The sequence below is a fragment of the Sturnira hondurensis genome, unplaced genomic scaffold (genome assembly GCF_014824575.4).
Source record: "Sturnira hondurensis isolate 20B ecotype Veracruz unplaced genomic scaffold, ASM1482457v3 Scaffold0024333, whole genome shotgun sequence".
Lineage (NCBI taxonomy): Eukaryota > Metazoa > Chordata > Mammalia > Chiroptera > Phyllostomidae > Sturnira > Sturnira hondurensis.
Genome location: NW_028096964.1, coordinates 482,704 through 491,144, shown reverse-complemented (window position 1 = coordinate 491,144; position 8,441 = coordinate 482,704). Strand labels below are relative to the sequence as shown.

Sequence of the window (8,441 nt, the reverse complement as noted above, 5' to 3'; positions counted from 1 at the left end):
ACCAGAGAGGACGCAAATGATAAAGGAGGTAGTCCAGTATCCAGGAATGGGTTTCATGAAATTTTAAAATAAGTCAAAACTGTGAGCTTTGTTCATATCAAGGGACGTTTTAATATAACCGTTTACATTTGATCACAGAATCATCTGTGTGGGGTATAGGTTTAATATCTTAATTCTTCTTATTTATAAACGTGTATTTTTTTCACTTCCCTGTCTCTCCCACTTCCTCTCAAGGACAAGACCTGGATTATCCTCTCCCCGAGATCATCCCTCTCCTGGATTATTCTTCCCCCTGGATTGTCCTCACTGCTGGATTTCCCTCTCTCTGGATTATTCTCTCTCCTGGGTTGTTTCTCTTTGTACCTCCAGCTCCTATCACAGTGCTAGACTGGGAGTAGAATGGGTACCATACAGAGTATCTGCTACACTGAACTGAATAAGCATCCAAAATCCGAATGTAACACGCGATTTTAAAAAAATTATGTAATCGCATAGTGAGGAACATGACTGAGGAATATGATTAATTGAGGAACATAAGACGAGTATGATAACATTATTAAAGAAACGAAGCTGTTCTAGGCATAAAAGCAAAAATAGACTCCACAGAGTCTAGACCAGAGGCATCAAGCTCCTTTTTGACCCTCACCAGGGCCCCCATCAGTGAGGCTGATGTGAAAACGAGTTTGATACCCCTGGTCTAGAAGTAATAAAGAATTTAATTATATGGAAAAACGAACAACAGACTGAAAGGATGATGACAGTCGCCTGGACAGCACACTTGCGGCATCTGCATGGCTCCTCCCTGACCTGCCTGAATTAGGCAGCAGCCCAGCGGAGGGGCGGAGCTCACGAGAAGCCAGGGGAGCTTGAGCAGAAGTCCGACACAGCTCACCAGGCTTCACTGCATATTGAATTTCCAGGGTTCTCTCTGCCCAGAGGAAGTCAGGGCACATTTTCTGCCAGCAATTATTAGTGTTTCTCTACCTTGGGGTGATAGGAAATGGAAGAAGAAATTGAGGGCAGCTCTGATAACAGGCATAAACTCAAGAAAGGCTGAAATTTCCACAGGGCTGACTCCTCTTCATACCTATTTGCTTCCAGAACTCCGTGAAGACACATTGCAAGGAATTATTAGTATTAACATCCCTATGAAGTGATGACTGACATTCATGTTCGAACATGAGCTCTTCAGAGAAGAAAACGAGTGCATAAAACCGTCGATGACTTGCAGTTTAGATGCCTGGCAGTGGCTGGGACTCCATGTGTTTAGATTACATTAGTTGAAGTGCCTCCAACTTCTGGCAAAAGTCTGTTTCATTCTTTATGCTAAAATAATTTTTGACTGAAATAGGTAGTGTAAACCAATTCTGCTTAGTTTTATGTGTCTTACCCTAGGCCACAAATAGTGGTAGGAAAGCTTCCCAAGAAAAGTGACTTTATAAAACTGCTAAATTTCTGGTCCAAATGTTATAGGGAATGTTTGCAAGATTCCATTAATCCTAAGCCAAACAGGAGTAATGGTTCTGAACAAAACAAAGTTTTCTAGATATTTTGTAATTGCCTTCATGATAGTATATCAATAATATACTATCCCAAAGAAAGATGTGTACCCTTGCTATTTGTTAGATGCCGGTCTAATGGCTTTTTCTACTCACAGATATTAACTCTCTGATTTAGTTAAAAGTGAAGCCACACTCAGTAAATTCTCTCAGTAAATTTGTTAAATATCCTTTTTCTCTAGTGAATAAGATAAGATCCTCCAACCTTTTAAATACATGTCTGAAATACACACGATTGACTGTTGTGAGAAATGTGCAGGAGATAGAGGCGGGAGGAACTGGAGGAATTGATCCAAGTGCCTTTATTCGATGCTGCACTTGCTGTCAGGCTGAGTTGGGGACAGACTGCAGCCCTGGGGGGAGGCAGGAATGGGGATTTTAAACAAAAAGGCATGGGGTTTGTGAGGGGACAGGGCAGTGGTTAGTGGGTAGCGGTTAGTCTCTGGTTCTTCCAGGTGGGCACCTCAGGGTTCCAGGATGTGAGCTGGGACAATAGGTTAGGTAAAGGGCTGGGCTGTTCCCAGGTACAGGAGGGTCAGTCTGACCGCTGGCCATTGTGGCTGACTCCAGATGTCTACTGTGTGCAGGGAGAGAGAGTTTTGATGAAGCCTTAGGCTATCAAGTAAGTCGGGATAATTGAGTCATAGGCAGTCCAGCGGGCTGGAAACTGGCCTGACCCTTTCAACTGTGTGACGTTATCTATTTCCACATTAACAGTACTTTGAATCTATTACCAGTAATGGGTGGGGTGACAGTGAAGGTAATGAAGGGAACAGAAATCCATGAAATTAACAACATTTAGGTCAGGCTTTCTCACATGAAAATTTGTAGTAAAAGTAATCCATTCTAGTTAACTAGAAATTTTAATAACCATTTTCAAATTTCTTGTTCAATATGTTTTAACCTTTTAAAAATTTCATTTCATAATATAAACAAATGAATAAATATATCAATAAGGAAAGGGGAAATTCTTGAAGTAGCAGGAATAGTGGAATGAAGAAACCATCATTTACAAATCAAACCAGTAAGTCATTGTGATGAGCTATGGGATGCTTGCCTAGTCTGAAAGGATCTCTCCACAAAATAATAGTAATTTTTTTCAATACTCAGTTTCCTTTAATGACCACCATCTCCCTGAAGAACAGGAGCAGGCAGTTAGGCAATGGCAAGAGATGTTCACTTGAAGATCTTGCCCCGATCGAAGGCTTTGACCGTATGCTGGAAGGCCCCTTCCCAGCAAAAGTACTCTCGAACAACTGTCTGGGACTCCTTGCTGCCAGGGTTCAGTTTCTGTCATGTATAGACTCCTAGGCCATCTGCCTATCTGGACTCAGAGGAAAAGCAAGCTCCTGGCCTTAGAAGACCTAGACTCCAGAATGGAGCTGCTGCTGTTAGTTCCAAAGAGGATGCTGAAGGCATCCTCCTCAGCTTGGCCAATTGCTAGAACATTCCAGTGATGAGGGACTGGTTGAGCTCTTCCCAGAAGCGTTTTAGAAGTACCACAAGGACCAGCCATTCTCATCAAAGTGTTCCCCAAAACCTGACAGTGCCACAGAGAGTGTGTCCTCACTGGAGTACTTGCACTTAAATTCATTCAATACACAGGTATTCTTGGGCAGATGAGCAAAGTGATCCTTGACCCATGGCTCAGCAGCTAGCCCAGGTTCACATGCATCCATCTCTTCCTCAGGAGCAGAGACAGCTGCTGTTTTCTGTTTCTGCTCAGCCTGGAGTTTTTGCTTCTTCTCCCAAGATCCTTTCTCCTTCTGTGGGGTGTACTTTTCAGGCTGGCTCTCTGCAAATTTTTTAGTATCTTCTCCAAGAGTTTCACCTCCCTCAAGACAGCATGGAGCTGGAGCTGGTTAATGTAGGTGAGGAACCAGCAGTTGGTATTGGGGAAGGCCTGCCTGGTGGAAAGAAGCCTCAAGGACCTGTTTTTAGAGCCACAGTGGGGTGCAGACTACTGTGATGTCAGCCACCATCATGCATTCACCCACCAGAAAAGTCCGTGTCTTCAAGTGAGTATCCATCAGTCCCAGAATTTGCCTCACCTCCTCCTTCGCATTCTCTGTGGCCTGCTTATTATGGTGTATCATGCCCAAGTGGGGAGCACCCAGGCACTGGCTGGGGGCACTATGTCACTGTCAGCAAAGCTCACCCACTCTACCACCTGGATTGCTGCCTCTGGACTACTTACTGCAGTTTCTCAATGCTCACATAGTAGGTGATGGCCTTGCTCTTGAACACACAGAGTCCTTCATCAGGTTCAAATACTGGAATCTTGCTGGCAAGAAGTTTGTGGAGAAATTCAGGGGTGTGGTTGATTTGTCCAGAGTGGAAGTCGGGTGATGTGGAGAGCACATGGTTCTGAGCCCTACTGTATTGAGAGGCAGTGAGGGCCTTTAAGGCCCTTTAGTGTTCAGGATATGTGTACAGGGTCCCAGCTGCTACAGTGATTCCGCAGAGAAAGAAGGTGTACAAAATAATTATTAATGAAAAAGGAAGAAAAGGCAACCTTGCAGTAGAGTAATCAGTGGATATCATCCTGACCAAGTGATTGATGTTAATGCTGGCTGCAATGGGACAGAGGGACAGCATGTGCCACCTGATGGAATGCAACAAGGACACCACACTCCTGTGATTTACCTGCCCAAGAGGCTTACCTTATGGTCTGATCATAAGGAAGTGTGGGATGGGCCTGCATTTTGGATCATTCTACAAAATGACATGCCTGCAGTTGTGGGGAACCACCCTGCCTAGTTTCAGGAGCTGTAGCCTCCCTCAGCTAACGCTGAGTAGAAGGGCCTTATGGACATAAGCCACTAAGGAGACAAAATCCTATCCCCTCTCTCATATGCCCCTGCTTGGCCCGGGTGGATGACTGGTTAGCCAACGATGAATAAGATTCCTCAAGGGAGGAACAACCTGAGACAGACACTGCCACAAAGGGACCATCAGGGAAAGACTTAGGGGAGTTTAGAGAAGGGGTGACAAACCTTCACCCCTTGGCTTTGTTATAGCCTGAGTCCTCTTTCTATCTGTAAAAAGTCTCCTCATCTCTTGGCTGCCTAGCTTCCCCCACCTGACTCAGACTTGAAACAATGCCTCTGGGGGGCGGTGCAGCTCTTTGCTGGAACGGCAGTTTCCTCAGGCAATCAGGCCTGAGAAAGAATGCATTAAATCCTGTGAAACCTGCTTTGCTAAGAAAGCCCTCAAGCTATGCATACTAAATATTTAGGGTCTAAGCATAAAATGAGTTTGTTTCCCCAGGTTTTATGGCTGATTGGCATCACTGTGTCTACCAAACCCTGACTGAAAAAGCCACTGGTGATCCCAGAAATGTTGTCTGTAAACCATATTTCCTTTCTTTGATATGTATTCCTATGCAAGCTGAACTCAATAAAAGCTCAAGGAAAAAGGTGCTCAGGGCTTTTCTCCTCTGAGAGATTATGCAGCCTTTTTTCCCCAAGCAGATCATGTCTTGCAGTCTTATTTCATCTGTGAGGGGGACACTGTGGGCCAGGGTCCCCCTCATGCAGTCTTCCAAAATGTCAAGGTCATGAGAATCAAAGACAATAAAGGGTGTTCAGATTGAAGAGATTAGAGAGGCAAAGTAATTGATCCTAGATTGGGTCTTTTGCTATAAACAATGATGGGGCAACTGATGGAAGAAAGCTGGATGGGGGTCTTGGGTGAAGGATCAGCAGGAGCTCTTTGTACTATTCCTGCAACTTTTCTATAAGATTGAAATTTCTTCAAAATAAAATTTAAAATAACTTTGGAACAAAAATAACAGTGCTTTGGTCTGTGGTGTTGTTGTCATGCAAGAGAAATGACAGAGCATTAGCCTGGCCCATCAGGACTCGTGCTTTGGTCAACAACTTGCTAGCTGTGTGATTTAGGTTGCTTAATTCTTCTGAGACCCACTTATTTCACATCTGTTAAGTAGGGATAATGTTAAAACCTTTCATTAGGTTTCAGGAGGATTAAATGTTATTACATATGTAATAACCTATGTAAAACTTAGCTCAGTGATTAACTCAGTAAGAAGCACTTAATGAGCAATGGCCATAATAAATAGAGTATTCCTTTTCTGAGGTGCACTAAGCTCAGTACCACACACTAGGTGGCTGAAAAATAACAGAAATGTATTGCCTCACAGTTTTGGAGGCTGAAAGTTACAGTTATGAGGGAAGGGGCGCAGAGCTTCCATGGCCTCTCTGGGAGCAATACCCTCCTAGCATCTCCACCTGGAAACTCTGAATCCTATACTGTAGGGATTTGCGGAGAGGATGTATTGGGATGGGTTCCCAGATTCGTCCTAGTTATCATCCCACTTCTGGGGTGCATCCTGGGAATAAACATACTCAGCAACTGACAGAGTCCCCAGCTGGTGTACCCAGCACAATGCCACACACATATGGTAAAATAGAAGGTAATCCAAAGAGCTATGATAGTTCTGAAAATGTTAAGAGCACGGAGACCTGCTGTGGCTGTTTTTACTTGTGGCTGGTGGTTTGGTTCTCCATCTGTCCTGGCTTTGGATCTGCCTCATCTCGTCTAATCTTGGTGTCAGAGCTCAATGGGGCCACATGCAATCTGGAAGTAACGACCAGGGCCCTGTCCACGGTGAGGCAAACTTTCTTTTCATAAGCTGCAGTTGTCGCAGCTGCTGCCCTTACTCCCACGCCTTTGGCTCATGTGTTTTAGGATTCTTCACCAAATCCCCAAACCACCCCTGGTTAAATTAGGTCATCTTAGAACATTTGGGGCTCTTTCTCAACTGTATGTTGAGAAAAGATTTTGAGGAGATGACTTCACTTGGGATTTCATTTTCCCTATTTCCTGGCTCTTTCTATCTTGAGATGGGGATGTCACTCCATATTTTTAGGACATAGTCTACACGACCATGACTCATTCCATGTTGTGGTGCTCCTCTTGTGGTGAGGGCCTAGACTGAGTTCATGTTATCTTGTTTCATCTAATTTCCTTGCAAAGAGTAAATGGAAATTTTAAACTGAAAGGTGGCAAGTTTAGCAGTTTATTTAATATTTCTTGTTCGATAAAATGGAAACTATCACATTTTATCTTTCATATGTTATAGACATACTTCTCCAATCACCTATAAATAAGCATGAAACTAATTCTAATTAAGGGGGAAAATCACCAAGATGTTCTCAGTTCTGCAGTCAGAATCAGAAAGCATGTGGACAACTTTTGCATTACGATAAGTTGAAAAGAAGAGAAATAGTAACTTTCCCGTGATTACGTAGAATATGCTACATCATGAATTTTTAAAGCACTCAGTTTACATAGAAAAATAAGATAAATATGCACTGAAGAGGCGAAGCATGAAATGCAACACAAGTAAAACATGAGCTCTCATAGAGCTCATGAGAGAGCTCTATGAGAGCTCATGTTTTTTGGGCCCCTGACAAAGAGTAGGTGCTCAGGAAAGATTTGTTAAATTTTTACCTAATAATAGACAAGAGAAGTAGCTCAGTCACCACCTCAGCTGCTTTTGCTCATATGAGTTGAACCTATAAAATAGAAAAATCATATCTGTCATCCACAAAAAATGCCAATTCTCTGTCATAACTTGGTTACATAAAATTAAATAATGAGGTGCAAAAATGTAAAGTATGGCAAAACAAGCAGGAAGCTCTTGGTATATATCTTCTCTTCTTTTCTATGTAAAATGTTTCTAAAAAGTACTAGCTTTATCTCTGTTGGCAATAAAATTTAAACCTCAGGACTTCCGCCAAGATGGAGGCATAGGTGGAAACACTGTGCCTTCTCCCACAACCAAGTTTGACTACAACGAAAGTTTTGGAGAACTAGGACACACCCAAAGACCAGAAAACGGAATTATATGGAAGTCTGACAGCTACAAACCATTCAACGGGGACGGTAAGAGAGGCGGAGCCAGCAGCGGAGCTGGGTCGGGCATGACAGATCCCCCGACCTAGGCGCTAGGTGGACGGGCAGCCCAAAGCCAGTCGGGGTGCAGGGCAGACTGACCAAGGTTGCACATTTGCGCACAGTGAGACGCACCATGCAGGCCCCAGGGGACGAACCCAGTGGTGGAGGGCTGACAGCGGTGGCACACTCACATGCAATGGAACGAAACGCGTGGGCCTGGTACCGGTGCCGGTGGGGGTCTCGGCAGCAGGCAGCAGAGGGAAGCCATTGTCCCTCTTTGACCCCGCCCCCACATACAATGTCACAACCCAGCGACTGAGTTGCCCTGCTCTGGTGAAAACCTAGGGCTCCGATCCTGCTACTTAACAGGCATGAACAGCCCAAAAGATGGCGCAAGAGGAACTCAAAGTCCCAGAGCCAATAACTCTAAGCGACCAACAGATTGCCAGCCTCTCAGAAGCCCAATTTAAAACACTGTTTATCAGGATGCTCACAGAATTGGTAGATTACAGCCACAAATTAGAGGAACATATGAAGGCTAAACTAATTGAAATGAGGGAGATGTCCAGGAAACCAATATCGATGGAAAGGAAAATGGGACTCAAATCAATGGAATGGACCAGAAGGAAGAACAAAACATCCCGCCAGAAAGGAATGAAGAAATGAGAATTCAAAACAATGAGGAGAGGCTTAGGAAGCTCCAGGACATCTTTAAACGTTCCAACATCTGGATTATAGGGGTACCAGAAGGGGGAAAGAAACAGCCACGAGTGGAAAACTTATTTGAACAAATAATAAAGGAGAACTTCCCCAGTCTGGCAAAGGAAATAGACTTCCAGGAAATCCAGGAAGCTCAGAGAGTCCCAAAGAAGTTGGACCCAAGAAGGAACACACCAAGGCACATCATAATTACATTAGCCAAGATTAAAATGAAGGAGAGAATCCTAGAAGCAGCAAGGG

At 44.0% G+C, this 8,441-nt stretch overlaps 1 pseudogene; it reads right to left on the bottom strand.

The window, feature by feature from the left end:
• Positions 1 to 2,735: 2,735 nt before the first annotated feature.
• Positions 2,736 to 4,103, bottom strand: LOC118981559 (elongation factor 1-gamma-like; annotated as a pseudogene).
• Positions 4,104 to 8,441: the final 4,338 nt, after the last annotated feature.